Raw genomic sequence first — 25,523 nt, 5'->3', positions numbered from 1 at the left:
AGAAACAAACAAAAGGACCAAATTTTCATTTCAATGAACAAAAGAATCCAGTAGTATAAATGAAATAAATTAGGATATATCTTAAAATATTTTTGCAACAAGGAAGTAGACAATTTGAGGAATTATTTGAATTCCATTTTTAAAGATAGAAGATTGACAATGATTTCAGGACTGTGACATTAAAAACACAGGCAACAAAATAAAAAATAAACAAATAGCACTACAGGAACCCTTAAGACTTTGTGTATCAAAAGACACCATCCGCAGAATAAAAACGACAACTAACGGGGGGGGGGAATACTTGCATAATATGCCTGATAAGAGAGTATTATCCAATATGAATAGAAAATGGTTAAAACTCAACAAATATAAACAAAAACCTAATGAGAATATTGGCAGATAAACATTTCTCCATATACACACGACCTGTAAGGACCTGTAAGCCCATGATAAGTTGTTTGATGTCACTAATATTTAGCCAAATGCAAACCAAAACTACAATGAGATAGTTCCTCCTCTACATTACAGTGGCTACAAGAGAAAAAGGGAGGGAGGGAGGGAGGGAGGGAGGAAGGAAGGAAGGAAGGAAGGAAGGGAAGGAAGGAGGGAGGGAGGGAAAGTAAGGAAGGAAGGAAGGAAGAAAGAAAGAAAGAAAGAAAGAAAGAAAGAAAGAAAGAAAGAAAGAAGAAAGAAAGAAAGAAAGAAAGAAAGAAAGGAAGGAAGGAGAAAAAGAAAAAAGATGTTTATAAGGAAGTAGAGAATTGGAATGCTTGTGCATTATTAGTGACAATGTAAAATGGTACAGCTGATGTGAAAAACAATAAATCTGTTCCTTAGAAAATAAAATAAAACTACCATGTGACTCTGAAGTTCCACTTTTAAATGTACTCTCCAAAAATTAAAATAAGAGTGCCAAAATGATATTTATACACCCGTGTTCGCAAGTATTATTCACAGCAACTTAAATGTGGACGCACCCGAAAGAGTCCATCGGTGGATGAAAAGATGAGCCAAATGTAGCATAAATGTATAACAAAATATTACTTAGACTTCAAAATAAAGGAACATCTGTTTGGAACATGCTACAACATGGTTGAGACTAGAGGACACCATACACAGTGAAATAAACCAGATACCAAAAGATAAGTATTACACTTTCTATTAATATGAGATCCTAGCAAATTCACAGAGACAGAAGTACAGCGGCAAGCACCAGGGGGAAGGGAAGTGGAGACATTGCTTAATGGCCACAGAGTTTTCATTTTGCAGCAGGAAAGGAGTTCTAGAAATTAATGGTGGTGATGGTTTCACAAGCGTATGATGGCATTTAATACTACTGTCCCCTCAGAATGATGAAGGTGACTTATATTATTTGTATTTCAGTGGAATAAAAATATTTTATTAAATACACATGGAAAATATAGTTGTAGAAAATACAAGCAACTGAACAAACTATATCAAAGAAAGTTAAAATTGAGACAGAACAAGACATACTTAAGTAGTCACCTTGAGACTTACTCAACAGCTGTGAAACATGTGGCATGGACTCAAAATCTGAAATCTAAAAATGCCCTTCAGTTTTGTGTTCTATGAATGGGGTCCCCATCTCATAACTAATGCAATATTCTTTAGAAAGAATGATTGGACCATAGGTATGAAAAAGATTCATCAAAGCCCGTTGCGGGTGGTGCACATCTGTGATCCCAGGGGATTGCAGGGATGGAAGCAGGAGAACTACAAGTTGGAGCCCAGACTGAGCAATTGCATGACTTAATGAGAGTCCATCCCAAGCCTGTACATTTATACAAAAGGGCTGGGATGTAACTCAGTGTGAAAGACAGGCTCGGTCCTCAAATCTGAAAAAAAGAAAAGAAAGATATTAATCAGATAACTTTCTCTTTGAGGCTGGTTATTCATTGTCTGTTCTACAAACACAGGCTGCCTAAGGAAAGCTGGTACCAAGAGAGGATTCTGGGAATGATGACTGGGGACAGCTCCTGCCCTGATGCCCGGCTGCGAGCTGTCTCTGTCCTGAGCAAAGCTGCCGCTGGGCCTGTGTGCACTGAGCTCAGGGACAGCCTGGGGCCTTACTGGCTTCCAGGGGCCCATGGGGAGGGTTATTTGGCTGAGGGGCTCAGTGAGTTTCTGGAGAATCAAGTTGAAATTTTGAAGGAAGGAACATAAAGAATTGTAAATTTAAACTCAACATGTGTCCAATTTATTATTATTATTATTATTATTATCATTATTATTATTATTAATGAGAAGATAGAGAAATAGCACACTGGTCAAAAAGAGAACTCAAGTCACACCCATTCATAGTCGGAAAAGGAATGCAGAAATGCATCTACGCAGGATTCAAAATGGGCAATACTCCCAGGGCAATAACTAATTGCATTTAGCAGACCCAATTTGCATTTCTATGGACAGAAATCGTTCACATTGCTCTTGGTTTTCCACAAATTAACATCTACCCCTGCGGAGTTATAAAGCAGCCTCTTTCAGAAGAGCGGGTGGGGTCACCAGCAACAATGAACACAAATAATTAAATCTAAAAATGACAAAAATGGGCTAACCGGGAATGCCCAATACAAATTTAAGTCAAATCCTTAGAACAGATGGAATATAATATATTAGAAATTCTGGTGCTAGTATTGAACTAAAGATCTGAAGTCCATTATAAATAGAGGATCTTGATGTGCATGTGAATTGGCCACATTTCTCCTTAGGAAGAAGGGGGCAGGAAGGCTGAGTGGAGGGATTTAAGATAGCTTACATACAGTTGGGAGAGCATAGGGAAAACACGGTGTATTTTAAGAAAACAGCAAATATTTTCCCATGATTCTATCTATCCATCTATCTGGCACTTAGAATTGAGAGAAAAGAGGAAGCTAAAGCCAGAACATTCTGATGATCCTCCTACCTTCTCTTTCCTCATTAAGGAGCCTAGTCCACCACAAAGCTGTGCTGTTGCTAGTGGTCTTCCTTTAACCCACTGGTCAAACAACACCAGAACAAGGACTGGAAGAGGGCAGAGCCTGGTTTCTTTTATGAAAAAAACAATTGTCCCAAAGTGCTTTACAATGAGACTACATTTTGTTTGTTTGGTTGGTTGCTGGTCAGTTCTTTTGTTTGTTTTTGGTGTTGTTTGATTTGATTTGCTTCTCTGGCCTAAATATTGAAAATGGTTCTGACATGAGGAAAATGAATTAAGTATGGCTGTCACACCACGTTTCGGGGTCCTTCATCTTCTGCTTACAACTCGCCCCGCTTGGTCTTCAGGTCAGGACAGGAGTGAATCCCAAGAAGGGAGGGGTAGTTAGAAGACTAATTAGACACGAGGTGGCCTCACACAAGAGAAGAAATGAAATGCTGGATGCACCTGCTAGAGTCAGGAAGTGATAAGGTCCAGAGAACTCAAAAGATGCTAAGCGGGAGGTTTAGTTTACAGCTAGTGCAAGCTGGAATAATTTGAATATAGCTCTGCAGTTTACAAGATGCTAGTCCTGAGTGCTGTGGCATTTCACATCAGGGAAATAAGGCTCAGGCACAGATGGGCTTTCGGCCTTCAAGGGAACAAATCCTGGAATTTAAATAACTGTAGAATAATTACATAGTTTTGTTCCAAGTTACAAGGAATACATCACATTCTTTCAAGTAGAGCATTTTGTCTGCTATAATTACACCTTCTAGAGAATGTTGCAAAAAATACTGAAGCCTCTCCCCTCTATCAGCAATGTGGCCATAAACACGGAAGTGTTTGTTACTACTCTTGTCATGCATCTGTGAGAGTGATGATTCCAAGCAGCACAAACTCTGCTCACAAATTCCTACATAATTATGAAACTTAATATTTAAGACTCCAAGCAATGGGAATAAAAGCAATTTATATATCATCTTGTTATATATAATTTGCATGTAAATGTTCCCTATCAATAAACACATCCGCTGTATACTTGCTTATCACTATTTCACCAGGACAGGGGCAGAAGCAGAGTTTATGTTCTCTGGCTAAACACAAGGAGCAAACAGAAACAAGAGTACATTGCATCCAGAGTCCCTTCTGCTCCTGATCAAGGAGAAGGGAAACTTCCGAAACCCGAAGACTGGGGTGGGTTCCCCCAGTACAGTTTCCTAGAAACAGCTTTTCTTTCTTTCCCACTGGTGAACAAATAAAATACTTCTCTAAGTTTTCATTTTCTGTTTTGTAGAAAATATCTAATCTTTAATTTCTCAAGGGACCAAGAAGAATAATGTCTAGGAAGACAGACTCAGCAGAGGAGCTTCCAAAAAATCCAAGAAAATGTTCTCGTGGCTGTTTGGAAAAGGAATCCCAAGATGATGGGACCCCGTGGACACCCCAGATCTGGGGAGGGTGACTCCATGGGCACATCCACAGCCCATGCAGTCTGCTCACCCTACAGAGCCAGATGTGGACCGTGATCTCCAGAATGTGGGGCTTGTGGAAAGTGTCTCTTGCTGGGCCTCAGGAGGGTACAGTTCATTAGAGTTCCTTGTGGACTCAACAGACTCTGCTCAATTTTTTAATTTTAATGAAATTCAGCTAAGTTATAAAACAATTTAAAGCATTAGAACAGATGTCACTTTTATAATCTATTACATATTTTAAAAATATTTCAAATGGCCTTATTTGGATGAAAAAATATTGAAACATAGGATGTGACTATCTGTAGATTCTTTAGAACATTATATTGGTCACTGTATCAATAATGTGCCAATGAGGTCAGGTAAATACTAAGCAGCTAAACAATAAAAGGCCTGGATAAGGCATACACAATGATGCAGAGGCTAGAAAATAAAATACATGGTGATGCAGGAACTCCCCCATCTCTAAAGGCTTAGGGATCATAGGTTTAGCACGTACCCAGACATCTACGGCAAGCAATGCAAAGATGAGCTCAATTCTCACTTTTACCTTAAAAAACAAAGCACAAGGCCTGATAGTCCTTGTCAGATTAGTTCATGTTTATGAATATGGCCCTAGCCCACTTTCTGATTTGTAAAGAAGACTATTACCTTCAGAATAGAAAAAAGAAGAAAAAGGATGTAGCAAGACAAGTCCATGGTGCTAGCTGCTCTGCTGAATGGTCAGAGAACCTGGCAGAAAATATGTTTCCACTGTGGTGGAAAGAGCTGCCCTATGGAGGGGACAAGAAATTCCAATAGGAGAACCACAGTGAAGATCCTCCAGGATTCTCTAGCAAGGCCAGGCCATCTGTGGCAGAGAATTATTCAATATTCTGAACAACAGTTCTTGGCCTGCTTCAAGGTCTTGGTAGAAATGTAACATCTGAGCATGAGACATCAAAAGACCATGCACTAGAACTGTTCCTTCAGAGCTTAGTTCTGCCCATCCACAGAGTCCTAAGGTGAGGTGCAGCCACACCAGTTCATCGGAGAGGAACTGTGTACAGAGGATCAGGCACAAGACCAGAAGGCACAATGAGGCTGCACATACAGCCAGCCCAAACACCTTTTGTCTACCAACTTTCACTGTACCAATGACTTCTACACTTAGAGCTCCATGGAGGGGCAGGGGCTTTATAAACAAACACTGGAGGACATAAAAGTCTGAGCATGCTTAAAGAATTGGTTGGCTTTGTATGTGAATCCAAAAAAGATTATGGCTGCACTTTGGCCTCCCTCATTCAAGGTGATCCTGAAAGACAACGGTGAAAAGAAATTCTCCCAAAGTCAGACCTCTGGTCATTTCATCCTTTCATCCTCTATGTGAAAGATAAACAATCTGTAGGACAAATGCACGTATTAGCCTAAAGGTAGAAGTCGATGGCTTGAACAGGAGGGGGCTTAACAGGAGAAAGATTGGCATATGAAACAAGAAACCAGGTAGGCCACGCGTAAGGATTGCCCTAAGCAAATGCACATGAAGCAGGAAGATCTTACATCACTAATCAGAGAAATTAAGCAACTCTAGTGCTGCCTCAATGGCACATCATGATGTACGCTAGGAAGGGAATGGTGGCTGTCCTTTGCTGTCCACTTCCACCTCTCCAGTCTGCTCCTTCCCCTCTCTGGCATCACCAAGGTTGCTCTTAGACACATTGCCTGCCAGCACAAGTCCATCTCAGACACTCGAGAGTTGTCAGGGCCTACTCGATGCTCTTCTCTGCTATCTTCCCCCTTCTTTCCCTTTCTCCATCACCTTCTTCTTTCCCTTTGTTCTTTCCCTTCATTTTTCATGTGTCTAGATTGTGAGGAGTGGGAGCCCACTGAGAAATGTCTGTGTCCGGCGAGTTCATGACATCAACCACCTGGCGATACCATGGTGTAAAGAACGATTTTGATTCCTTTAAGGTAAGGATGGGAAAACGTTCTTCTCTAGGTAGTCTCTGTGGGACATATCGTCTCAGGTGCAACTACTCAGTCCTGCCATTTTAAAAGTAGCCATAGATAATATGTAAATAATTACACTTGGCTATCGCAGTACAATTGCACTCATAGCCAGCAGGCCTGGTTCAGTCCACTAGAGAAAGGAACCAGCACTTGGGAGAGGTGGGCTGGGGACACCATCGGACTGGTCGAGCTTCCCCACTTGCTGTCCTTCCTTCCCTGCCTGGACCCTCTACATCTAAGCCACCAGTGCCTCCTGGACAACTGCCTTCCTGAAGGGGCTGAGGCCAGGACTACAGCAGGACTACCGCCTCAAGCAGCACCAGGGAAACATCCTTGCTCCTCACACTGCAGGGAAAACAGTGGAGTGAGGAGGGGCCATGGTGGCTTCCCGGGCACGCCCTGCTTTGCTTTATTCTCCAATAGCAGATACATCCATACGGATTCCAGAAAATATCACCTCATACAAGGTAAAAAGTTCCCTCTTTCTTCAGAATTCCCATCCCCACACTCTAGTACACAGCCCCTGTTCTTAATTTCCTCTCCATCCTTTCTCATCTCTTTGTTTTGCTTGAGTTTTAGTCCACTTGGCTTCTGCACTTTGTTTTCAGTATTTCCAAAGTAATGAGTTTCATCCTTCTCATCAACGAGGTTTCATCTTAGATTTGTAGCTTGGATGTACTGTTGACTGAATGTAACTGGAGACTCTAGTGCCAAATGAGAACAAAATAAACACTCGCACAACTAAAGGGCTTTTGTTAGAGGGAAAATCGTTTTCCAGCCGTAGGTCACATATACACGAAGACAGCAAGATCATTTGGTTTTCTCTGATTGGGGTAAAATTAGCTTAGCGCTGGGTCTGCAGAGAGCTAGCTGAGAAAGTCCCATGCGAATGAAGAACTACAGCAGGGCACAGCACTGGGTTCAAAAGAAGGTTATGCAAGAAGAGAAAGGAGCTAAGTGAACAACAGAAGGAAGAGGGCAGGGGCAGTGTGGAGTGCAGCCCGAGGGAGAACACAGCGGAAGAGCAACTTCGAGACTCGGGTCCAGGCAGCCATCAGGAAAACAGAACCATGAATTGTCACTCTGAAGAGGCCTTCAGAGAGGAGGAAAACTCTGGCAGTTACCATCTGTCCGAGTGTGACACAGCCCCAAAGCTACAGGCTTGAGGGTTGTGTATCACCCAGCATAGGAATGCTTTGGGTTATCCTGCGTTTCATAAAGTCAGTTAATTCATTCACTTTGTGGCAATAAATCCAAACTAAGTAACTAATCCTTGATAGATTTCATTCCTTTCCTTTGAGCTTTAAGGTTGACATCTCCAAATTTCGATTTATAATACTGGAAAAATGCTCTGGTTCTGAGAAAATGATAAGACGAGATGTGAAGGAATTTATTCGGGAAAGATGATAAAGTAAACTAGTTTTCAGGTTTTTGTTTATTTTTTAGGTACAAATTCATTGGCCAATGAGTTCTCTAAAAATGCCCCCTCTCCTCATGTGGAGTTTTCTGAGAGTGTTGAGGAAACTATTTTAGCCTCCAATTAATAAGAAAAAAATCTATAATAAATTTCTAGATGACGTATTTTGTGTTACATATAATTACAGATATGTATACATTGAAAATTACATTTTACTGTCTTATTTCTCTTCCATGCTCTCTATATTGTGCCATATTAAAATATAAAAATTAAAACAATTCCAGGAATATCAAAGAATACAGATGAATTTGATTTCAGTTGTATTTTCAGCCTCAAGTTGATTGATTGCGCTATTCTCAGATATATCAGTTGATTGTCACTTGGAGAGTATAAAGAATTTTCAAAGTTATCTTAAAAGTTTTCCATCACATTTAACGATCCAGGAAAAAAATGGTATTTTCTGTAGCATCTCAAAGCCACTCATACAATTGCATACTTCTAATAGCACAAAAATCCCATACTAAGTGCTATTACCAAAAAAGTTGATTTGCTCTTCTGAACTTGATTAATAGTCCTTTCATTGTGATCTGGAAGGTGCTGTGTATTCTGAGATTAGATAATAAATCAAGCTTATTTAATTTCTACTCTTGGTAACACACAATGGGGCTTAGAGGGAATTTCCACAGATTTTTAAATATGTTCAGAAAAAAGAAAGCCTAACTTGAAGGTTTCCTTATCATGATCTCTCAGGCCTTTACTCTGTCCCATCCTGGAAACAAACTTGGCCCTAATCCCACACACCCGCTGCTGAGTCAGCACCTTCCCTGCTGCGCTCTGATTCCTCCTCTACCTTGGATTCACCGGATGCTGTGAATTTCTAGCTAGGCTAACAAAGCTGTCTCCATACTAACTTATTTTAAGCTGTAGAATTAACTAATTAATTAATTTCCCTTAAATAAATGACACAGACTGCAATTCAACAGCCTCTAGAGAGTATTTTTAGCACAACATGAAATCCTGAACCAAATATTTCTGTACCTTTGAACTGAAATTAATAGAATTATGTGGTCAAATTCATACGACACCTCCTTTTTGAAAGGAACCAGTCCAGTGCCTTTCTAGAGACCGTTAAGTATTGAGTTTAAAATAAAAGGAAAATTACATATAGTAATGTATTATGATCTCTTTAGTTCCTTCATGAAGTGAAGAGGATTAAATATAAATATATTAAAAATATTTGAGTCAAACTGTAATATATGAGTATTCACTTAAGTCTAGAAAATGCAGTATTCTAGAATCACACAAATATATAAGTAAATAAGTCAATAAATTCCCAGCTTAGCCAGACCTGGTGGTGCACACCTGTAATCACAGCACTCTGGTAGGCAGAGGCAGCAGGTTCTCAAGTTTGAGCCCAGCCTGGGAAACTTACTGAGTTAGTGAGACCCAGTCTCAAAATTTGAAAAACAGAAAAAGAAGGCTGAGCTGTAGCCCAGTGTAAAGCCCTATGTTCAATCCCCAGGAACACACACACACACACATGCACGCACACTTTCAAAATTAAAAATAAAAGACAAATACATTTTCAGCGTGCTGTAGTAAACTAACATCATTTTGATGTTTTAAGCTAGCTCCGACAAGACTCACGATTTGAATCAAGTAACCTCAGAAAGCGGCATTGTCCTTTTCGAAGTACGGATTACTTTCAACTTTGCTTACAGATGAAGACTGTAAAATGAGGCGAACCTTCCACCACCGCCGCTGAGCACGGTGGTCTCTGATCACACAAACACCACTCCTGAGAGCTCTGCTCTCCAACATAGAGGGAGGTGAGGTTTCCCAGCTACGACAAGAGAAAGTGCTATTACCTCACCCAGGGTTTCATGAGGGTTAAGGGAGGGAATAAAATATGGAATGTGTGATGATGTCTGATACTACAAATTCATTAAATAGTTCAAAATAAACCTTAACTTTCCAGGACTTGTTTCTTTTGCTGTGCTTTTTGTTTAATTTTTTTTTCAAATTGCAGTGCTGAGGATCCAACTCATGGCCTCCTTACTGTGCTACATCCCTAGTCCTTTTCATTATTTTTAAAATTTTGAGTCAGGGTCTTCCAATGTCACTAAGTTGCTCAAACTGAGCTCAAACTTGCCACCTTCCTGCCTCAGCCTTCCAGACTGTTGGGATTACTTACAGGTGTGCACCACCATGTCAGGCTACAAATGACTTCATTTGGGGGAGCTGGGAATCAAACCCAAGCCTTGAACATGCTAAGAAAATGGTCTTCCACTGAGCAACGCCCTTTCCCAGCTGCCTTCTAGTTTTCCAAAACATGTCTTTTCTCCCAAATCATCTATTCCTAAAATATTCAATTTACTCCTAATTTGAAAGGGTACCGAGGGTCTCTCCACTTTCTTACAGCCATCACAAGCCACTTCATCTTGCAATTTCCCTGTAGACTGCTCTGTGCCTTGCATGGGTCCGCATATGTGGGTGTCTAGCGGGTGGGCTGCTGCAGTCCCAGAGTCTTCAGGTCAATTTCTGTGCAGCAGGAATACTTTGTTTTTCTCTGTGGTTAAAATGCCAATAAAATAAAAATATTCAGCAGACTAACATTCCTAGGTGTTTGCTTTCTGTCTCTGGCACAGAATATCTGACACTCAAAAAGGAAAAAAGAAGGAAGGATTTACTTGGCTCATGGTTTCAGGGTGGTAAGTCTATGTCACCTGGGTCCAAGGCAGAAGCCATAGAGCTTGACCTGGCAGAGAAACACTGCTCAACACATGGCCGCCAGAAAGCAGAGAGAAAGGAGAAGATGGGGAGAAGAGCACACCTTCCAGCGCACAGCTCAGCAGCCCACCTCCTCTCACCAGCTCTGGCTCCCCCAGTTCACCCAGCGACAGATGAACTTGACAGTGCATTCATCACTGAGGAGGAGCACACGCCCAGGACCCAGTCACCTTCTGAAAGCCTTGTCATCTCTTAAAACATGAGATTTTGGGGTACATTTTAGGGCTAAGCCATGATACATTATAAAAAAATAGATCCTGCGTAAAATTTCATTGAAAAGAATACTACAACATCAAGTTTTGTATTGCAACCTCCCCTCCAAAAGTCGTGCCTAGGGAGGTCACATCCAAATGCCCTAAAGCAGCATGTGACGTGATGCTCCTTTACCAATGAGAAAGCAGCCAGGGTTCTGAGAGAAGAATCCCTGTACTTATGACAGTCAGAAAACTCAACGTGCCTTTCAGTTATCAGCTATGCCCTTTGCATTTTAGTGACAGGCTAGTGACGCACCATGTGTGTGCGCGTGTGTGTGTGTGTGTGTGTGTGTGTGTTGCCAAGGATCGAACCAGGGGCCTGGTACATGTTAAGCACACACTCTTCCCCTAAGCTACCTCCCCAGCCTGACAGGTCTGTTCTTTGTCACCTACTGTAACTGGTGACTTTCCACTAATTCTTGACAGCTACTGCTAAAGACCCTGTCAAACTAACATTTCTCCTATTTCCTTCAATCTATGTCAAGTTTTCCTCGGTGTAGTTTGCACCTGTCATGTTGTCCTAACTGGTAGCTCCACTCTGACCAGGGCTGAGCCAAAGGCTGCACCTCCTCATGCTCACCTCCCTTCCAAATCATCTGCTTCTTCTGCCCTCAGTCTCTTGAAAGAAGACGGGTCTGTGGCTCCATTTAAAATCCTAACAACAAACTAACCAATTGATTCTTTACATCACAATATGCTTTGCAATAGATATGAGTCTTATTAGCATGGTATGCATCCACAAGAATATCATTGCGCACTTCATGCATTTTGCTTAATGTCTAAGGGGAAAGAAAATGACGCTATTTGCATGGGGAAGAACATCAAAGGAAAAGATAGAGGAGGGAACTATTTATTCCTTATTTGTCTATTTTCATTCCTTTAAAAAATAAAAATAATTTTCCAAACCCTACATATGATCATACACTTGCTTTAGAAGCCAGGTAATTTTCGATATGTGATTTCATTGGGTCCCTTGGACCAAAACAAATCAATGCACGTCATGAGAGCCAGTCATGACTGGGATAAGCATAGACTTTTGAATCCACAGCTGAGTGCTTTTGATGGGAAGGAGCTGTTGCATTAGGTCTTAAATTAAGGCACAAGGTATGCGCTACCTTGACATCCAGGGAAACTCGCTGGAGTCCCCTCTCTCCCTCCTTGCTGTCCTGACCAGAGACACATGTTGGCTTTCTGCTCTCTCCTGAGAGCCGGGCTCCAGTTCCGTGCCGGGCTGTGGAATTATCCACGCCATGCAGACACACCCTTCTGTGGGAGCATGCTGGAGAAGGTCACCTCCACAGCATGGCCTGCTCACTCTGTTCCGATACCCATCCCTGTGTGGCTCTGTGTAGCGCCAGCGGCTCCCCTGGCTGAGAGGTATGTGACTGAAGCGTTGCCATCGATTTCAAATGTTCAGGGCTGGGGTCCTTCCACACTCGTCCCCACAGCCCCAGGATGGGAATTCTCGCCTCCCCATGGAATGAATAGCGGCTACTCTAAGAGGAACACGGTAGGAATGGCGTGAGCCACCTACCGTGGGACACAGTGTCACCTCATAGGAACACTTGCCTCACATGCGTACTATCACTAGATAGAAGAAGGAAACGTGGAAGAAAAAAACTTCCTAATGTGAGGCACAGAGAAAAGATTTCTTTCTTTGTTTAGACTGAAACTTCAAAACCCTGTTTTTATTTGAGTATTCATTCATACATATATTCGTTCATTCAATAATTTATCTATTCCTTTAAAATACTTATTGATTACATATTAGATACTATATATTTTACCAGAAAGTGAAAATACAGAAATGAAAGCATAGTTCTTACTCTTGGGCCTTTTCAACCTAGCCAAATACAGAAACATGCTCTCTCCGGGAACTCAAAAAAAGGCATACTTTCCTGTAACAGGTTTTATACACCATGTTCGGGCCAGGAAGGTTCTGCTCAGCAGAAATCTATGCAAACCACCTGGAATTTGACATTTTCTGGTAGTCACACTGAAAAAGGAAAAAGAAACAGGAGAAATTAATTTAAAAAGTACATTGTACTTAACACATTATTTCTAAAACATTATCACTTCGTTTGGAAAATATTAGCGACATACTTAACATCTTATAATCTGTCTAAGTCTGCAAAGTGGGATACACATTTTATACTCATGGCACATCTCAATTTGGGTGTTAAATTTTAATTGTGACTAACTGACTTGTGTTTAGATTTCCTAAATTTCAACAGTTGAAAAATTGACTAAGATATCCAACACATTCCAAAGTAAGGCACAGGTAACATAATTGTTTCAGTAATTTTTCTTACAGTTTTGATAATCTCAGTAATAATTAAATTGAGTACAAAAAATCACTTCTCTTCAATATTGTCCTCTACGTTGACAAAATGGGCTTGTCTCTTTCAGAAGAATGGATTTGAAGCAAAAACACACCATTGTTAAAACCAAGTCTGTCTAAATGGACTAAATAATTCTGTGTCAGCTCAGTATTACTGACATAGAATTGAAAGAATTAGACACATGGAAAAACAACTCTAAACATATTAATATTAAAAAGAGACATTTCCCAATGTCTCTTATAGGGTTTGCAAACTTACATAATACTGTGAATCACAATTAAATCCCTCTCCATATTGATTAATATTAGAAAAATACATAATATGTTTATTATTAACTTCTATTATGAAAAGTTTTTATTTAATCTGGAGTGTCATATTCATTAAGCAAAGTTACAAGTAAGTGCCCCCTTTTGGAGTTACAACCTCAGGTTACCGGTATGCAGTGTATATCAGTGAAGAAATCATACTCATTTTGTCTTTGATTTTAAACATTTGTCAAATATTATTTTTGTTTAGCAAAATCATGAACTTGAGTAACAGCATGTTAAAGCTTTGTAAAATTTTTCCATGACTCAACTAACAAGCATTAAAACACAACTGAATCATTATATATATTGTCTTCTGTTTCTTTCAGAATTTTGTACATACTAAATGATTCTAACAAGTGTGTTCATGACACTTTTTATGGAATCTGCTGCACAAAACTATACACAATTTTTTCATAAATATTTTCAAAACATATATACAGTTGAACAAATCAATAAAGGATCAGCAGTCTGCTAAAATTTGATGTTTTTAACATTACTACAGCCCTATCACACTAATTTTTTAATCCATTGACAGATGTACAGTATGAGACTTAAAAATATTATATTTGGGGTCACAAATAAATAACATTTCTTTGTAATTATGGAAGCCTTTAGAGAAAAAATGTGTCCGAAGTATTAATTGAATAGTGTCTCAAATCATATAACTCATCTAAATGTATAAAATTTTTCTAAATATTGAAATAATTTATATTCAATATTAATAGAAAGCTTTTGCCCCTGCAGACTCTCCAGCCCAAACAGGTCCACGCCATGCACCCCGGAGCCAAGGAATCCCCGGAAGTGGCCACAGATGTCTTTAATTCCAAAAACCTGGCCATTCAGGCACAGAAGATCTTGGGTAAAATGGCGTCGAAATCCATCGCCACCACCTTAATAGATGACACAAGTAGTGAGATACTAGATGAGCTCTTCAGAGTGACCAAGGAATATATCCAGAACAAGAAGGAGGCAGAGAAGATCATCAAACACCTCATCAAAACTGCCATCAAGCTGGCCATTCTCTATAGGAATAACCAGTTTAATCAGGAGGAGCTCACACTGATGGAAAAATTTAAGAAAGTTCATCAGCTTGCTATGACTGTGGTCAGTTTCTATCAGGTGGATTATACCTTCAACCGGAATGTGTGTCATCCAAGCTGTTAAATGAATGCAGAGAAACGCTCCACCACATCATTCAGTGTCACCTCACTGCCAAGTCACATAGGCAGGTTGATAATGTCTTTGATCATTTCGCAAATTGTGAATTTTTGGCTGCTTTGTAGAATTCCTTTGGCAATTTTAAACCTCACTTACAAAAACTTTGTGATGGTATCAACAAAATGTTGGGTGAAGAGAACATAGGAGCCAGTGAATGAAGACCATGACCATGATTTATTTCAAGATGGAACATTGATGATTCATGAAGGAAAAAATAATTTTTTAAGGATCACACATATTTCAGGAAGACGTTGCCCAATTCAACTGTCGGACATTAATGGTAGTACTTTTATGAGGCTTATTTTACTTAAAGAAAAACATATCGCTAAAAGTTCTGGTTAAAAGCTTCCTAATGGGTAGCGGATCATGGGAAAGATATGAATGCAAATGTAGAGTTACACATGGCTCCAAACTTTATGACTTTTGTTCAGGGCAATTGTTGTATTGGTGGCACTTCGGATATTTCTGATATGTATAAAGCATTTTGATTGTTTTGTTCCTTACAATGTATATGTACCTTTTTTTTTTAAAGCCAAGAGCTTTCTCTTGCTATTATTGCTCCTTTAGAAACAGTTCCATATTCAAGTTTACCCTTGCTTTGTTAAAGATTGTGTTATTGACATTCAAGAATTATGTCTGAGGCAATCACATTGAACCTCAGAAAACTGTATTCTGAAATCAAAACTGTGGAAATGAATACTAGACGTTATGAACGTGCCCAGTATAACAATGTACTTCTGAAACTGAGTATTGCTTTTTAGTACCAGCAGTGATGCTTAAATTCTCAAAACTGTACTGGCATATGCTTGCATTAGGGCTTACCTTTGATATCATCCCGAAAATGTGCTGAGGAAATCTCCATGGTTAACCTTCATTCATGTGTCAGAGACAAGAAAGCAAATCTAGATTCATCTGATTCAGGCACAATAAAAAGCAAGTAGAATTAAGAAACATTTAAGACTCTTTGTTTTAGAGATGAACCCACCAAAATAGCTAAGGGGATTGAAGGACAAAAGGGAAGAAAAGATATTTCTAAAAAACATGACCATGAAGATGAATGCATTTCAATGTTTTAAAACATTTGATAAATAAAGAATGCCACGTTTTTATTTTTTAAAAAAAGAAAGTTTTTGTATTCTAAAGGCAATTTCTTGGTGACTTCAGAAGTCTTTAGGTACAGCATGTAATTTTGGGGCTGGAAGGGAACACAATTCAGTCCATAGCATATCTAGCTAAATCAGCATGGTTTTATTCATTTCTCCTATAAATATTCACTCTCGTGTGTGTGTGTTTTGGTGTCCAAAGACATTTCAATGATATGGTATAATCTAGATCAATCAGTTCACTGAATTAAAAAGAATAGTTCTTCCTGCTTCTGGCCATTCATGTAAGTATCTTATCTGTTTTAGTTCTTTAGTGTTAAGAATTACTTGATTTTTATGTCTAGAATTATACTAAAATACTAAAGCCAATTGTGTAGTAAACTGTTTACAATGTAAAACCTCTGCACGAACAGAGACCTGAATCTATCTTCACCACATAAAAATCTGTGGAAACCATTGGAGGCCCCAGGTTTGCCACCTTTCTAAGATTAGATTTGATCTGAATTACATTCATCTGGTTTGGAAGATTCTCCAGCCACACTGACTAGTGTGGGTGAAAAGCAAGCAAGCAAAGTAAACCCTAATAGTCTACCCACAGAAACTTCTATTGGTGATTTAACTTTCCCAACTTTATCCAAAGTGTTAATTTTCATGTTCAATAAATGGATTTATTTAATCCTTAATTTTAATCATATGTTGATAAATAATTTTCATTATCATCTCTTAGAAACAGTTATAAAATGTGGAAAACTATTTTTAGAAACTTCAATTATAATTTTTGTTGTTTCCAATATCCGAGCTTATCCACTTCCTTTTCGGTACATTTTAGCATAATGCTGATCTTTTCATATTTGGTTCACTAATTTGTATGACTCATCACTTCTCTTTGACAATAAATTTTCCATGAATTGGGGCCTCACCTAATTCCAATGCTATGAAAATAATTACCTTTCTCTGATCTAGGTTTGTAAAGCACTTGGCCCCGAATACACAGACTTAGAAACACACATCACACACACACACACACACACACACACACACACACATTGCCACATCTTTGAGGCCAGCTGTGTAAAGAGAACAAGAAAACACAGATTGTAACTGACTGAGCTTTAATAGTGTAATACATTTTCCAATACCTGAGCCTTTTAATCTAATACACATAAGCTACATGCTAGAATCCTAAATTAATAAAAATATAATCTTATTTTTCAACAAATATTAGGCTGATATTGGAACACTGTGCAAGCTGCATTAAATGTAAGGAACTTTATCTAAGTATAAATGTGATGAGCATTACATTTCCTTGCCTATTTCAATTCTTAGATTATATCAAGCTCCTAAGTTCCAATTCTTTGGGGAGACAAGTATCTGGAATAGCTGGCCCTCAGATACTTCCATTGTTTCCAGCAGCCTTGAAATTCTGTCTCTCTTTTTTTCAGGAAATACATCACTATTTTAGGAATTTAAAACAAATGCACTAACTTCAAAGGTTATGCCCTGAAAGCCTTGGTCCCAGAAAACACAGAATGGTGAAAATAGCATTTGCTTTCCCAGAAAAATGATTTCAATAGCATTTCCTATTAACTAGTGAAAAGCAACAGAATCCAGCTAAGAATCATGGAATGGATGGCCGAGGAAGTCATTTTCTCTACACATTTCTTTCAAGAACTATAAGGGATCTATAAGTGGTTCAGAAAATTAGAAAGGAACTCTTGGAGAAGAAAGCTCTTATGTATCCTTTAAAAGGAGGATGAGAGTGTTGTGTGTCCTGCTCTACCTGCGGCTCCCATTTATATAGAACAATGCTGAAGATTTCTTCAGGTTGATCCTGAGGGAAATGTATGAGGAAGAAGTAGAAAACAGGATTAATCCCTTTATATTGAGAAATCTTGTGGAGTACTTTTTGAAACCATCACATTATGTGGCTTTTGTAATATGTGATCTACAAAATGTTAAAAAAAATTGTCTGTAATTAATACGCAACAAAAAAGTTGAAATTGTCAATTAGTGACCAAAAGTCATCATGAAATTTCTTAACCGAAATAATTCTGTAAGGATGCATGGTTTAGAGACTGATGGTAAGTTTTAGCTATGATTAGGAGATTCCAAACTTCCCTTTATTCAGTTTATTTAGATTCACTGAAAGCAAACATTGTTCGGGGCTGTGTAAGAACAGCCAAGCAATCGTAGTGCATATGTCCCCTTGTATGATATTAATCAATCCGAGGCCTTTGGAAAAAGTTAAAACTAGAATAATAACAAATTTCCAGAGAGTACATCATTTGAAGAAAAGGAGAAACTCCTATTAGAGTCAGCAAATATGACATTGGGCCAAATCTACCCACTGTCTGCTATTATATGCTTGTGAGGCAAAACTGAATAATTTTCTATTTTTAAACAGCTGTGAGGAAAATCAGAATAATATTTTGTGGCATGTGAAGATTATATGAAATTAAAATCTTAGCGTTCAAATATAATGTTATACTGGAACACAGCAGGTTCAGTTCCTTTGCATAATATCTATGGCTCCTTTTAAACTACAGGACGAAGTTGACTCATTGTGACAAAAACTGTATGGTCCATGAAGTCTAAAACATTTATCTGACCTTTAACAAAAGGATTCTGTTGATTCCTGAGTTCATTTTACACTTAGAAATATATTTCTTCCTACATATGAAAAACACACTTGTGTTAGCATGAACAAAACCATCATGTTTTATAGTATTTCAGGTACTTTTTTTGTTTAGTCTAGCCAGCCACGATTATTTACCTGGATAGTTGCCAAACTTTCAATTAACTTTATTGTCACGGGTTTAGAACCTTGTGATGCAGATGATGTCACAACATATTGAATAAACTAATTATTCAAATTGGCAATTTAAATAATTGGCTATCAACCATAAAAAAACAAATGTTTCTTTAAAGTTATTTATATAGAGGTTCATATGAGAAAAGTGTAAAATAAATGTAATCCTATGTATGGACAGCCAATTTGACTCTTCAAAAGCCTAAAAATAATCTCTAGGATAATCACCGAGAGCACATTTTCTTTTACTCTTTTCAGCACTTATTGTAGAGTGCATTTTAAGACGTCAGAGTAGCTTATTATATAATATTTGTTTGGAAAGTGAGAGAATTCTATAACATACAGTAATAATAATAATAATAATAATAATTAGACTATTGAAAGGTGATGTTAGTGGTGTTTTTAAGGACTGAAAAATATTTTTAAGTATACACTGCTACAAAGGTATATCATGAGCTGTGGAAATCATGGCCACTATGGAAAGATTTGAGCTGTGTGAGGCTGCCACCATTAACAAGAAAAATGTGGAGAGATAGAATAATCTATGCTCATCTTTTTTTTATTATTATTATTTTCCCAAATTTACATTACCTGATGAGAGAGACTGTGGTAGTCACTTTTTCCTTTCTGGAACAAGATACTGGATACAACTCAAAGGAGGAGATGTTTGTTTGGCTCGTGGTTTCAGAGAATTTCAGTCCATGGTTGATTGATTCTAAGGCACACACAAGACAGTTGGAGAGCATGACAGAGGACAGTTACTCAACCCAAGGCACCCAAGAAACAGAGAGAAGAGATGAGCCAAGGGTAAGAACACAGTCTTCCAAGTCACACTCTGGTGATTTCTGCCAACCAGGCCCTGCCTCCTAACAGCCCATTCAACCATGAACACCTCAATGAATTAGTCTACTGATGAATATGCCACCCTCATGATACAAATCATCTTCCAAGACCCCCTGAAGGCATGAGACTTTGGGGGAGCATCTTAGATCTAAACCATAACAGAGAACATGTAGGATAGTTAACAGAAATGTTCCCTTCCTTGTCATGTAGAAATAACCAGACTTTGATGTACTCAGAAAGACATTTAAGTGAATAATATAAATACTAAGTCCTGACCTACCATGAGTCATTTGCCTCATTCAATAGAATTGAGCACTACTTATCACTTAGATCTGAAAAATGAAGTACTCCATTCATGGCCCTATGGACAAAGAGAAAAAATAACAGTGCAAAGTCAGGAGTCAAGCAGGGTACAAAACTTTCAGATGTTTGCACATCCTTCCCCTTGAGGTAGATGCTACAGAGTTAGACTGTTCAGACTCCTTTTGAACAATTATACTTTTGCCCAAACCTCATCTGTCTTCTTCCGAGGTGAGGGAGAGGCAGTGTTGAGTCCCCAGGTACCACCCTAACAGACATGTACGACATGCCAACAAGCCCACCCCATCTGACCCTAGGATGAAGATCCTTTGGTACCCACAAAACTCTCGTGCAATCCAAGGCAGTTCTCCTTGGCCCTTCCTCATCTGTGGAGTGGCTTCCTCAGGTGGAAGTTCATTTTTCTTTGCTTACAGCATTCTGGGAGTCTAGCAGAAGAGGGCTATGTGGGACATAAATGCACACAGAGAGTGTGGGAAAGGAGATACCTCATTATATTGGCTCCATTTCCTCTCACTGGGGAGGACAAGCTCCATAACTTGATTGTATTGTGTTGACCAGAGCAAAGTTACTGTGTAACTCCTGATATGTTCACATTGAAAAGGAAAATTATCTGGATTGGACTAATTATCTGGATTAGATTTTCTTTTCAAGAGGAGGAAAAACACCTTCAAAGAGAAATATCTCCATTTTTTCTGCTTTCCTTTTTATTTCTCATACTAAATGATAAGATAATCACAGAACAAGTTTAAGTATCTTCTATAATACCACAAAGGTAAATCTATATTCAAAATGTATGTTCATGTGGAAACAAACAGGCACAAATTTTAGAAATAATACAAGTTTAGACATTAAAGCATATTTCATCTAAACAACTAGAAATTTAGTAGGATGTCATTAATCACACTGACTTCTGTTTGAATAGTTTACTTCATATGTTATAGGCATGGAGCTTAGGTTGATTCTGTCCTCTCATTTATTATATACTTGTTCTGCAGTGTAAACTATACCAGATATTTTGAAGATTATGTTTTAAAACATTAAGTAAAAACTGACATTTGTAGTGCCCAGCTCAATAAATATCTGTTAAATGGATGCCTGTGTGATGAACAGATGCTCATTAAATAAAATCTCACTTCATTTCAATCATTTAGTTTCTCTTTATTTTCATTTGGAGAGAATGAAAAGAAGATAAGAGGACTAAGTGAATATTTGTCAGGCTATGTTTTAAATTACAAAGTACATTTCCTACAATATTGAAGTCCTTAAGAGTCAGGGAAAACATCTACCTATAAGAACATTTTTACTCTTTACTATTGAGGCCACCTGTTGGCCCGTTAAATGTCACATCTAGTCTTCCTCTTTCACAATGACATGTCAGAGTTCAAGTTAAAATTTGTCATAATTGATAGACAACAAAAAATGGAAACTGTCAATTATTTTAAAAAGTAATCAGAATGTTTTATGCAGAATACAGTCATAAAATGGCATGTGATTTTAGGAATGAGTAGAAGATGCCAAGAATTCCATATATTTTCTTTATTAGTGAAAAGTACATTATTGGGTGCTAAGTAAGAATGACAACCAAATCACTGCAAGTCATGTGTTCCTTCCACTCATTCTATGATAGTAAAGACATAGTATTTGCTAAATTAGGCACTCACTGTCAAGGGTGGTCAAGCCTTCCTTGATTTCTTAAGCATGGGCTTAAGAACTTCTGTGGATTCAGAGAAATGGTTATAGCAGAACAGGATACATTGATATAGTATAATTTTGTTTCAGCTGAAATTTTTAGATATTTTTAACATTTCAGTTTTGACCTTTTAAAATAGTACATCTTGGCTGTCTCAACTTGTTTTATTAAATAACAAATTATTTTTGGAAATTGACTCAGAAAAGCCTTACTTCTCCCTTTTGCAAGTACAGTTGTCTCATATTAAATGAGAGGCATAAGATCAAAAGTATGATTTAGATCACATGAAAATAATTTAATATAAGAGGTGATTAATTTGAATCTGCAAAAAATTTAAAGTTTCCTTATAAGACACTCTGAAAATGTTAATCTAGTTCCGTTTGTCTTTCAGACTCAAACCACACATACCAGTATTGGGCGATTCTCACAAGTTTCAGGGTACAAGAATTGGAAAAAAAATGTGAAAACCTACTTAGGAGTCCATGTGATATTTAGTTTGTCAAAAAGGAAATAAAGAAACTGACAATTTAACTTGCCTCCTCCAAATATACTTTGAAATTCATGTGAAATGCAGCACAAACTTTTTTGACTTATTTGTTTAGCGGACTAAACAGTTATCAAGAATTGCAGCAGAGTAACACAACTCCTGTACGATGCTATCTTTTAATAAGTGAATTCATGCCTAAAGCAATACGGTCAGTGAAGCCTGTGTAAGTTTAAATAATGCATCTCATTAATGACATCTTGACATTTTGACCCAAAATAGGACTTCCCCTGAGGTACCAACTAAATTCTCTTTGTCATCAGATCTCCACGTCATGTGACCCTCTGCTGCTTACCACTTGACAAGTAGGACTGCAAATTACCAGTGTTAGCAACTTGTAACAATGGTCCCTCATTTTGAAAACTAGGATTAGTCAAATAAGCTTATTATCAAATATTAACTATTAAATAGCAATCCATAAATACATCCTAGGTAAAATTATCCAATAAAGGAAACACTACCATAAAGTAATATTCTGAGCCTGATTGCTTATTATATCTTTTTCTTTCCTAGCTGATACTTTTTAATCACAGTGCTAAAGCATATTAAAAGCTGAAAGCATTCTCACTTGTTTCTACAGTTTTTAAGTGAAAGATACTATGAAGAAGGTGAAAGCTATATTGATTCCTTTTCATCGATGTTTTAAAAGGGTATTCTAAAGATTATGGGGAAGCAGAATTGTGGAGTAGGAGACCACCTCAGAGGCATCCCGCAGAGGTGACCAGCAACAGGTGAAGGTGATCATTGTGGATGACTTAGGTAGGCACACCTGAAGGCATGGAGGAAAACACTTTCATTCTGTAGAAAAATAAATCATGGTACATGGTTTTCTGAGTCCATTTTCTGCTGCTGTAACAGAAGAGCAAAAAGTGGGTAATTCATAAACCATAGATGCCTACTTGGCTCCTGATTCTAGAGACTGAAGACATCAGGATGTGGGGAGCCTGCATCTTTCTTGTTACATCATCAGAAGGTTAGGAGGGTACACACAGGACAGAGGGGGCAAGAGAACACGTGCAGGAGAGCTCCCTTGTGGGACAGAGTCACTCTCACAGTAACTGACCCACTCCCACCATAGAGCATTCGTCCACTCAGAAGGTGGTGCCCTTTTGACGTAAGAGCCTCCCAAGGGTCCCAGCAACTAGGACTGTCCCAGAGGAATTGCATTTCCACATAAATTGTGGAAAACATGGTCAAACCACAGCGCTGGTAATTTAGAGACAGCAGAAAACTTAATGTCTAGGAAGTCCTTCTAAGCCATGGCCCAGTGAAACAATGTTTCACCAATACTACTGACCTGCATTTCAGATGAGCACATGATGGCTGGTGTGTGATTACCTAGCAACCAACCTTTGTGCACTGATAAAGATGCTTGTTCCTAATAACTAAATGAGCAAACTAACTTACCAGTGTGTACTGCAGGCAAGCCACTTAAGATTTTACTTGGTCAAAGCTAATGTCAATGTTCTTATCCAAGTCAAAGAATTTTAGAATTAGAAATAAAAACTCCTACCTTAAGTAAAAATGTTTAGTGGAAATAGAATTATTTAAATTATTACTGCTAGCAATTTTATTAGCATGCTTCTTAGTAATGTATAATTGAGCTAAAGTACTACATACAAAAATTGATTTGCATCATATTAGAAAAAAATTCACCCTTGAAAATACATGTATTTCTAGGAGACTTCTTAAAGCTCCATATCTTTAGGGAAGATTTTCGAACTATAATTTTTAACAAGCTTATATTTTTGTAGCATCCTTAATTACATCATGCCTGATAAACTGGGACAGACAAATTTTTAAAAATTGTGTTAGAATTGCGTTAAGATTTGTTTTCACTGTAAAGAACAGAATGTTTCAGATGCCATAGCTTTACCAAATTAGAAGTTCAATTCCTCTTGTAGGTTTTGGGCATTTCAGGGTGAGCAAGGCGGGTGGCCGAGTCCTTTCTGTCTTACAAAGCTGAGAGAGGGGCCTAAGGAGACCCCAGACACTCAGGCTCCTTGCACCTTTCTTTTCTGTCGTTTCCAGGGCCTGGCCCTCACAATCATAGCGGAAAACACTGCCTCAGCCAACATATTCACGTTCCAAAACACAGGATGGAAAAGGGAGAAACTGAAGGGAAAAATCCATGCACCAGGTCTTCTGGGGACCTCCCAGCGCTGCCCCGGCCTCTCCCACTCAGACCGCTTTGGCTACAACTCCATCACCAGTCCTCACTGGGCAGCAAGGGAGGATGCAAATACTGCTTTACTTTTGAAGGCCACCTGCCCTCCTCCAAGCTCCCTTTCTATTAATGAGGCAGAAGATGTTGAAGGATAATACAGTCAAATGATTTTCCCATATTTTCCAGTAAATGATCTCTCCTTTCGATAAGACCATCATTTCCTCACTGCAAAATGCAGTCTCATGCAGAAACGAGAACACCAGATTGCCGAGCTGGACAAAGAAGTGGCACAGGAAAAAAAGAAAGAAAAAGATAAAATTAGCTTGACATCCTGTTTTTAACCAAAACAGCTCAATTGGCAGTTTATGCCAGAGGGAAAGTCGGACTGGAGCCAACATGGAATTACCTTTCATCTGTGGAAAACTTGGCCTTCACTCAGCACTCAGATTTATCAGCTTTTAACGAGGTGTCAAACCATGCTCCACTCTCCCATCTGCCAGCCTCTTCCCCATGGGCAGAGGCCGTCCTGAGAGCTAGGTGAGCCAGGGAGCCAGGAGGGCATTCTCCAGTGTGCAGGGTCAGAGAGCCGCAGCTGCCAAGGCAGTGGCAGACCCATTGTTGCAGCTCGTAGAAATCGAGCTACACATACCAAAAGCCAAAGCCTATCACCTTTGGAATGATTTTCAAAAGTCAGTTACGAGCTTCTTTCTCTTCCTAACACGTACTGGGCCTTTACTCCTGATTTCAGGGCAACTATAAAACACCTTCTTTGATGTGGACCATCCTATCTTACCGCACAGCCCTAGCTCTATGTTAATGCTTTGGCTTCAATGTATAGTGTCATTTAATTAAATCTAGTAATGACCTAGACAACATCCAATAACATTGATATCTAATGACCCCGAGGTAGAGGTGAAGCAGAAGAGTATAGAGAAAGGACTTCCTTATTCTTTCATCCCTGCTAAGAGAACAAGGGTCAACATGAACATTTCCTCACTACTTTCGCATTGTGAGTGTGTGCCAGGCATCAAAATATACATTTTGAATTCAAAATTATTGAAGTCCACTTTCCAAGTACATCCAGCGAAAGCCTGATATACATAAGAAATTCCATGGATTAGGTAAGGGCTGTCTAGCAATTCACAACCAGAATGAAATTCAAAAGAGTATTTAGAAAACAGAATGAGTTCCAAATAGGAGTAAAACATAAGAGTTATAACTACTCAAAAGCAAAATATAAATTGATATGTAGAAAAAAGTCATAAGATGAGAAAATGCCATAGAAATGTTAGCTGAAATTACAGAAATACAGTTTATGCTTCCCCTTGCACTCATAAAACAA

The 25,523-nt window shown here is 38.6% G+C and overlaps 1 long non-coding RNA gene and 1 pseudogene across 2 annotated transcripts; one reads left to right on the top strand and one right to left on the bottom strand.

The window, feature by feature from the left end:
- Positions 1–572: 572 nt before the first annotated feature.
- Positions 573–23,738, bottom strand: LOC147821420 (uncharacterized). Of its 2 annotated transcripts, XR_015447003.1 has the most exons (4): positions 19,208–23,738; positions 15,527–15,616; positions 11,417–12,832; positions 573–1,856 (listed from the first exon to the last, which is right to left on the bottom strand). It is a non-coding gene; the product is annotated as an uncharacterized LOC147821420 (long non-coding RNA). The 2 variants fall into 2 exon arrangements; XR_015447002.1 differs by lacking the exon at positions 573–1,856 and having other exon boundaries at positions 2,218–12,832.
- On the top strand, positions 14,217–15,403 carry LOC101722771 (tumor necrosis factor alpha-induced protein 8 pseudogene; annotated as a pseudogene).
- Positions 23,739–25,523: the final 1,785 nt, after the last annotated feature.

This window comes from Heterocephalus glaber, unplaced genomic scaffold (assembly GCF_053883595.1).
Source record: "Heterocephalus glaber isolate CG9 unplaced genomic scaffold, H.glaber_assembly_v1.0 deba00001737, whole genome shotgun sequence".
Taxonomy (NCBI): domain Eukaryota; kingdom Metazoa; phylum Chordata; class Mammalia; order Rodentia; family Bathyergidae; genus Heterocephalus; species Heterocephalus glaber.
The sequence above is the reverse complement of the archived record's forward strand: the minus strand, read 5'-3'. Positions and strand labels throughout refer to the sequence as shown.